Raw genomic sequence first — 8,917 nt, 5'->3', positions numbered from 1 at the left:
TGCGTAGTCGGCTGGACGTTAAGCAACAAATAAACAAACAAACAAACAAACTGACATCATTTGTATCGTGATTTAAGTGTGACGCTGTCTTGTGATGGCTTGTCTTTGAACTGTTTTGATTGTAAGAGTTTCTATAAGAACACTCACTAGCATTGCAAACTACCAGTATTTCTATGGTTATAGTTTACATGTGTTGTCTTTGCATGACAGAAGTTTATGTCAACTTTGACTGCTGAACTTTCCTGGGTTGTATTTATTTATAGTGCATTTTCTTGTCATTGACATGGTTACTTCTGGTTGTTATTTTTCTTCAGGAGAACTTACTCTATTTGTGGAGTAACTTACTACAGTGTTGTCTCAAATGCCAAAAGTTCATATGCACAACCACACTCAATTTGTACAAGACACCAGATAGTATTTCCATGCTTGAGTTGTGATGTGAGATTGAAGATTGGTGTCTATTTTGCTGTGTTACATTTTCTTTCATTGAATGTCCCAGTGTTTTAAAACATTTGAGAGGGTTAAGGATTGACACACGCACACAAAACCCTCTATATATGCATATGCAGAGTTGCCAAGTGCTACCGTAGCATGCTACGTTTTCAGCGTAGCATGCTTCGTTTTAAGAGCAATTGCTATGCTATTACACCAAGCTTAAGATTGCTACGCTTGAACAAATAATCACAAGCATGAAACAGTTCCCTCTTTTTTGTGAGTCTTTGTACTCATTTCTACTTCCCACTTTGTGTAACGGTCACAAAATTGGTTATAAAACATTGTCTATACCATTAAAAGTGGCACTGCAGATACTCTCTGCCTTCTTATGGAACTTTAAACATAAAAGCCTTATCTAGTGCAAGATGGCATAAATGCGGATGTGGGAATACATTTTAGAAAATGCTACACTTTATGCCATTTGCTACGCTAAAAATTCCACATTTTAAATGGCTATACTTGAGGCTTTACAAGGCTTGGCCAGTCTGCATATGAAGGGAAAAGCATGTGTAGGTGTATATAGCTCATTCAGTTTAAAGTCGTTTGAGGTTTGTTGTTTGAGCATATTGAGTTTGCTGTTTGTTTCCCAATCGGTTACGTTGAGGATACAGTGTCAGTGTGCTAGTGTGATTTGAGTGATATTTGAAATGAAGAAAAAAAAAAAGAGCAAAACATCTGTTGTTTTTGATGTAGTTGTTATGTATGTGGTTGTGTCAGTATCACAGAATAGTCAGTATTGATGATATGTTAGCAAAGGTAATTGTTGATGCTTGATTATAACTGATGACCATTCTTTAAGTGTTGAAAATTGTGTGTGTGTGTGTGTGTGTGTGTGTGTGTGTGTGTGTGTGTGTGTGTGTGTGTGTGTGTGTGTGTGTGCGTGCATGGGTGGGTGTGCGTGCATGGGTGTGTGTGTGTATTATACCAAACTAGGATATCGGCACATGTACTCTGATTTCCCGCTCAGTCACTAAAACTAAAAAGTGATATGGAGATCAGCAAGAAACAAGAGGCGAAGCCTTCAAGGCTCACGTAAGAAATCGACAAACAGTAACACAAACTCAATCACTCCGTCACACATACACACACACACACACACACACACACACACACACACACACACACACACACACACACACACACACACACACACACACACACACACACACACACACACAGTAAGCATAGGTGAAACTGTGCAAGAAAGCGAGACCCTGGATCTGCCAAGTAGTCTCGGCCCGCTCACAATAACAATGACCGAGACTTTCAGTAATTCCTTTGCGTGACGTCTAACCCTCTTACGTCATAATGTGTCAATATAACACTTACCTCGACAGTACTATTCTTGCACATTATCTATTATAGGCCGAAAAAATTGGACAAAACGCTGAGTGGGTACAATTATCTCCCATAACCATGCGCCACCGTGGATCCCAAGCACTGTCCGAGTGCTTCCCCCTTACAGGATGTAGGTGGCGCGTCCTCTTTCTTTTTTCGCGCGTGTCAGACCGGCTGTGTTTCTGCTACGCTCCCGGATTATTTTGGACTAAGAGGCTCCTTTTCTGTGTGGACTATCACCTGTTGGATTATTGTGTGTTATTCCACTTCTGGCTTGAGGCTACGTTGTGTTTCCTTCAACTTGTGCCTCCGTTTTTGTGTGGCGGACTCGGCGTGCCTCCCGTCCTACTTCGTGGTGACCGGTCGTCTGCTTCTCGTTTCGCCGCATTCACTTGAGTATTGACCTAAATTTTCTTTGAATTTTGTTAATTCTCTGTCTTTAAGGGTACGTACAGGGCGAGGTAGGATGTCTCGTCCTGTTTTGGGCTCTGGTTCTACGGAACCAGAGTCTGCCGGGGGCAACCCTTCTCCGGGCGCCCAGCGTCATGTTTTACGCACGGAGAAGGGGATCTTTCGGCGCTCCGACTCTCCCTCCCCAAACGCTTTGCGTTTGCGGCGAGGGAGGGCGGAGAAAGCCTGTTTGAGCAAGCTCAATGCGAGCTTGCTCAAACAGGCTGGGCTTGAGCCTGGGACTTCGGGCGGGGCTGCGCCGTCGAAGGTTCGGGGAAGTTCGAGGGGAAAGAAAAAGCTTCTTTCTCCTTCTCCTTCAGTGGAACAAGCTTCCCCCCCTTCGACGCCGTTGTCCGGCCCTCAGTCTCAGGCTTCAGCTCCTCCCGGTTTCGAGCCTGGGGGGAAGGTTTCCTTCTCCCCCCTGGCTCGAATCCGGGGGCAGGTCGATTCCCAACCCTCTTTGGGGGTTGGTGAATCCGATCTAGGGGCTACTGGAGAGACTCAGGTTTTGACAGCCAACGGCCATACCACGTTGAAAACACCGGTTCTCGTCCGACCACCGAAGTTAAGCAACGTCGGGCCCGGTTAGTACTTGGATGGGTGACCGCCTGGGAACACCGGGTGCAGTTGGCATTAAAATCTTTCTTTTTCCGGTGCCTCTCCTGTGCCCTCCTCGGTTTCCACCGCTGTGGAAGCCAGGAGGGACACGGGTCCTCCTCTGAACTCCCTCGCTGGGTCGTCTGCTGCTGTTTTGACAGTAGTTTCGGCCTCCTGGGGGGGGAGATCGGAGGAGATGACGGGGTCTCTGAATTCCCTCCCCGCTGGGGTTGGGATGCGAATTGACCCCGTTCAGGGCGGTCCTGTGGGGGCAGGGGTTTCAGGCTTCGTGCCTACGACCACTGCTACTACGGTTCCCTCTGACGTCCGTGTGACTGGTGGCTGTCCCTCTTGAAACGCTCCGGCCGACTAGTTACTGGACGTGGAGGTGTTCGACAGAACGTGGTACTTCTGTCGAATGGTCAGGGCGACGGGAACATTGTTTCTGTTGCTCAGACCGACACCTCCGACCGGACCGTCTTGACCCCACGCCATTCCTTAGCGTCTGGTGTTCGGGTGACGGATGGTCCGGACCAAGGGTCCGGAACGTTCCAGGCTTACGGGTCGGGATCGAACCGGACCCACGGGTCCCGACTGGACTTGACCTCCGGGTTTGGTCCGGACGGGACCCATGGTACGGGACCGTACCGGACCTTAGGGTCCGGTGCGGGACAGTACCTCTGGCCCTTGCCGGACCCCCCGGACCTACGGGTCCGGATGGTACGGTACGGGACCAGTGTTTCGGTCGGGACCGGACCACCCGACCACCTCTGTTGGTCTGGGTGGTCTGGCACCGAACCGGAACACACCGGACCTACGGGTCCGGAGGGTACGGTACCGGACCAGTGGTCCGGTCGGGACCGGACCACTCGACCACCTCTGTTGGTCCGGGTGGTCTGGCACCGAACCGGACCATGCCGGACCTACGGGTCCGGATGGTACGGTATGTCCACGTCCGGACCGAGCCACCCGAACACTTCTGTGGGTACGGATGGTTCGGTACCGAACGGGACCTCCGGATGGTACGGGACCGGACCGAATCTACGGGTTCGGATGGTCCGGTACCGGACCACCCGACCACCTCTGTTGGTCCGGATGGTCTGTCACCGAACCGGACCATACCGGACCACCGGACCTACGGGTCCGGATGGTACGGTAGGTCCACGTCCGGACCGAACACTTCAGTGGGTACGGATGGTTCGGTGCCGTACGGGACCTCCGGATGGTATGGGACAGGACCGGAACACCGGACCACCCTACCGGATCGGTCCGGACCACCCGACCACCTCTGTTGGTCCGGATGGTCTGGCACCGAACCGGACCTACGGGTCCGGATGGTACGGTATGTCCACGTCCGGACCGAGCCACCCGAACACTTCTGTGGGTACGGGTGGTTCGGTGCCGAACGGGACCTCCGGATGGTGCGGGACCGGACCGGACCTACGGGTCCGGATGGTCCGGTGCTGGACCGGTGGTCCGGTCCGGACCGGACCACCCGACCACCTCTGTTGGTCCGGATGGTCTGGCACCGAACCGGACCATACCGGACTTACGGGTCCGGATGGTACGGTGTGTCCACGTCCGGACCGAGCCACCCGAACACTTCTGTGGGTACGGATGGTTCGGTACCGAACGGGACCTCCGGATGGTACGGGACCGGACCGGAACACCGGACCGGAACACCGGACCACCCTACCGGACCGGTCCGGACCACCCGACCACCTCTGTTGGTCCGGATGGTCTGGCACCGAACCGGACCTACGGGTCCGGATGGTACGGTACGTACGTCCACGCCCGGACCGAACCACCCGAACACTTCTGTGCGTACGGATGGTTCGGTGCCGAACAGGACCTCCGGATGGTACCGGACCTACGGGTCCGGACCTACGGGTCCGGATGGTCCGGTGCGGGACCACCCGACCACCTCTGTTGGTCTGGATGGTCTGGCATCGAACCGGACCATACCGGACCACCGGACCTACGGGTCCGGATGGTACGGTATGTCCACGTCCGGACCTAACCACCCGAACACTTCGTTGGGTACGATGGTTCGGTGCTGAACGGGACCTCCGGATGGTACGGCACCGGACCGGACCACCCTACCGGACCGGATCGGCACCCCCGACCGGACCGGACCATTTCTTTTCTGATCAGACCCCATGGGTTCCTGTTCAGTCTATAAATGGCGGGGGTTCGTTGGCTGGGCTGACCCAACAGTCGCAGGGTTGTTGTTTTTCTCCCCCTTCGGCTGCTGGAGACGTTTCGTCTTTGGGGCAGGGGTCTTCGCGGCCTCTTGCTTCTGTGGGCGTTTCTTCACAGCCTGCTTCATCGCTTTCGGCTCTTCCCCCTCAAGCTCCCTACACTCCTGCTTTTGAGGAGTTGTCGGGAAGTGAAGAGGAGAGTGAGTCGGAGGACGATAGGGAGGAGGATCAGGGTCGCCCTGAGGTTAACACTGAACCTCTACCCTTGCCGGTTTCTGATGGAACTTCCGAAGCTATGCTTCGTACTTTCCAACAGTACATGACAGACATCACGCGGCGTCTTGACGTCACGGATGCCTCTCTTAAGCGTCTGTCGTCTAGTGTTGACACACAGGACGTGGACCCGGGGTCTGAGGACGAGAGGCAGGAGGCTCGTCCTCGCACAGCTAGAAGGACGTTTGAACAGTTTCAGGACGTCCTTCCCTGAGACGCCCTCTCGTCCTTTGAGTCCGCTTCGGCCCGGGCGCGGGAGGCTCACGCCGCGTCTGCCGGCGGCTCGTTTTATGAACGATCCGGCCGCCGGCAATTCGCGTTCCACCCTAGTCTAAGTGCCACGGTGGAAGCGGCAGCACATCGCCTGAGGAGTACAGATTCACGTGCAAACGCGACCTATGTTCCTCGGGAGGACGCGGGTTCAGTGCCATGCTTTCCTTTGGGAGGCGCACCTCCACTGTTTCCTCGTGTCCAATCTGTTTCGTCCCTCCCTTTTCCCTTTGACTCTCGAACTCTCCCTTTCCAGACTTCGAGTGTTTAGGGTGGGGCTGACGGTGATGTGTTCGTTGGGGAGGTGCCTTCGGTCAAGAAGGTGGAACTGAGCTCTGCTTCGTTCCACAATCTTGAGGCCACCGTTTCGTCCACAGTCGAGGCCCAATCACAGGCCTTGACATGGATGAGCACGCTGTCCACACTGTTGGACCCTCCCAATCGGGCAGAGTCCGATTCCACTCGGGTCCTTGACACGGTTCGAGTGGATCGGGCTTTGCATGCCGTGCGATCGTGCGTGACGTCTGCGGCAGAATTGGCCATTGGAACACGGGTCCACTTTATTGGCCCTGTTCCGTGATCATTTTCTGCCTACTTCTATAGTGCCTCCGGATATGAGGAAGAGTCTGAGGAACACGTTTCCTCAGCCTTCTTCCCTCTTTCATCCGGACACTGTTCGTTCTGTGGGGGAGTCCACACGCCAGAGGAACACTGATTCTCTGATGGTTGGCCTCGCTGCTTCGGCGACGGCGGCGGGGAGTAAGAGAAGTGCTACAGTCACCTCCAGCTCCCAGCCTCAGAAGAAGAAGAAGAAGCCAGTTTCACTGCCTCCTTCTTCCTCCTCTTAGGCGCCTGTTGCGTTCCCAAGCAAGACGAAGGGTGCTCAGACAGGTAAGGGGAAGCAGCACCACCAGGGGGGGTGGTCGCAAGCCTGCGCCTGCCCGCCAGCAGAATTTTCAGTGAGTCCCGGCCCTACGTTGACGCCCCCTCAAGTTGCCCCTCTTTCGTCCGGCGGTTCCCTTTTTTCGGGCCCGCGGCATGTGGGGCAGACTGGTCTCCAACCAGTTTTTCTTGAGGGTGGTGTGGTCGGGGTTTTCTCTACCGCTGTCGTCACAACCTCCATTGTCCGCTCTACCTTGGACGTTCCCCCCTCCTCGAGAGCCTGCCAGATGGCAGGCTCTTCAGGACGAGGTGAACTCGTTGGTCGAGAAGAAGGCGGTCTACCCCCTTTCTCAGCCTTCTCTGGGGTTCTGCTCCCGCCTGTTCACCGTCCCCAAAAAGGACGGCCGGTTCAGGCCGGTGTTGGACCTCTCCACCTTGAACTTGTACCTTCACAGGTGCAAGTTCAAGATGGAAACCCCTTCGTCGGTCCGGTTGGCCATCCGGCCAAACGATTGGGCCATGTCTGGGACCTCCAGGATGCTTACTTCCACATCCTGGTGGCCCCGGGGTACCGACATCTGCTCCGGTTCGTTTGGGAGGGCACGGTGTTCGAGTTTCGGGCCCTCCCATTCGGCCTGTCCTTGGCCCCTCTGATTTTCAACGGGGACAACAACACCACATGCTTAGCTTACCTTCGCCACCAGGGGGGCACCAATTCTCGGTCCCTCTCCCTGTTGGCGGAGGAGATTCTGCTCTGGTGCCAGACCAATCAGGTCCGGATGTCAGTCCAGTTCGTTCCGGGGAAACTGAACGCCCTGGCCGACATTCTCAGTCGGGGCGATCAGGTTCTCTCCACAGAATGGACCATCGCTCACAACGTTCTACAGCGTCTGTGGGCAAGGTGGGACCGTCCTCTGATCGATCTGTTCGTAACTCGATTCAGCGCTCGGCTTCCCAGGTACGTCAGCCCCTTTCGAGACATGAATGCGTTCCACTTGGACGCATTCACTCTCTTGTGGAGGCTCCTCGATGCTTACGCCTATCCCCCGACATCTCTGATTCCGAGGGTGCTGGCAAAATATCTGCAGGAACGACCAAGACTGATTTTGGTCGCGCCTTACTGGCCAACAGCTCCGTGGTTTCCAGATCTTCGCGGTCTCACCCACGTAGACCCTCTACCTCTGGATCTGGACGGGGGAGGTCTGCTCCAGCCTCGATCATGCCTCCCTCATCCACGTCCAGAGAGTCTGTGCTTGACCGCATGGCTCTTGTGCGCTCCAAACTGCTTGCACTAGGATTGCACAAGAGTTCAGTAGAGTTTTCCTTGAACGCTAAGAGGCGATCAACTAATCAGCTCTACGACTTACGCTGGAGAGCTTGGGCCACCTTCGCCTTGTCCAAGGGGATAAAGCCGCTTTATCCCTCAACACAGGACTTGGCCAACTTCCTGGTGGAAGTGTATCAAAAGAAGAGTCTTTCTTCTAAGACTCTTCTTGGATACAGATCTGCCATCGCTTCCACGATTGCGGCCGCTACTGGTCGCAGAACTGAACACTTGATCAGGTCCTCCCTCATCGCTAATGTCCTTTCGGGTATTAGCAATGCAGCGGTGTCTAAACCTCTGGTTTCATTTCCCAAGGGGGATGTCTTTCTGGTCCTCAAACTCCTGCGTAGCAATGAGTTTGAACCCCTGGCAGGCATCAGTATCAAGTTGCTGATTTTTAAGACTAATTGTTCCTCATCGCTTTAGCCACTTGCCGTAGACTCAGTGGTATTCAAGCTTTGAGTGGCCTGGACTTTGACATTGAGTTCACCACACAGCAGTGGTTGCTAGCATGGTCACGTCAGTCTAAGGTATGTTTCTTGGGTATATTTTCTTTTACGGTAGTACTGTTCGAAAATTGCCTGGGTATCTTAATCCTTGGATTTAAGTGATTTTGATTAAGGAGTTTAATACTCTACATATCACCCTCACACCACTCTGGTATTCTGTGCAAGAATAGTACTGTCGAGGTAAGTGTTATATTGACTGTAAGGCTTCTTTTTAAGCCTACTGTCTATATGATACTTACCGAGACAGTACTATTAGAGTTTCCCTCCCGCCTCCCCTCTTGATATGTTATGGGCTTTTTGAGGGTCTGCAGCTCATAAAGAAAGAGGACGCGCCACCTACATCCTGTAAGGGGGAAGCACTCGGACAGTGCTTGGGATCCACGGTGGCGCATGGTTATGGGAGATAATTGTACCCACTCAGCGTTTTGTCCAATTTTTTCGGCCTATAATAGATAATGTGCAAGAATAGTACTGTCTCGGTAAGTATCATATAGACAGTAGGCTTAAAAAGAAGCCTTACAGACGTCTTCAAATAGTTTCTATCACACACGTCGAACACTTTTGACCGAGACTGACGT

General features: G+C 53.6%; 1 non-coding gene across 1 annotated transcript; it reads left to right on the top strand.

Moving 5' to 3' along the window:
- The first annotated feature begins 2,797 nt into the window (after nt 1-2,797).
- Nucleotides 2,798-2,916, top strand: LOC138969838 (5S ribosomal RNA). The gene has a single exon (XR_011456632.1). It is a non-coding gene; the product is annotated as a 5S ribosomal RNA (ribosomal RNA).
- Nucleotides 2,917-8,917: the final 6,001 nt, after the last annotated feature.

The sequence above is a fragment of the Littorina saxatilis genome, linkage group LG6, assembly GCF_037325665.1.
Source record: "Littorina saxatilis isolate snail1 linkage group LG6, US_GU_Lsax_2.0, whole genome shotgun sequence".
Classification (NCBI taxonomy): Eukaryota; Metazoa; Mollusca; class Gastropoda; order Littorinimorpha; family Littorinidae; genus Littorina; species Littorina saxatilis.
Note: the sequence above shows the minus strand (reverse complement) of the source record. Positions and strands in the feature narration are given on the sequence as shown.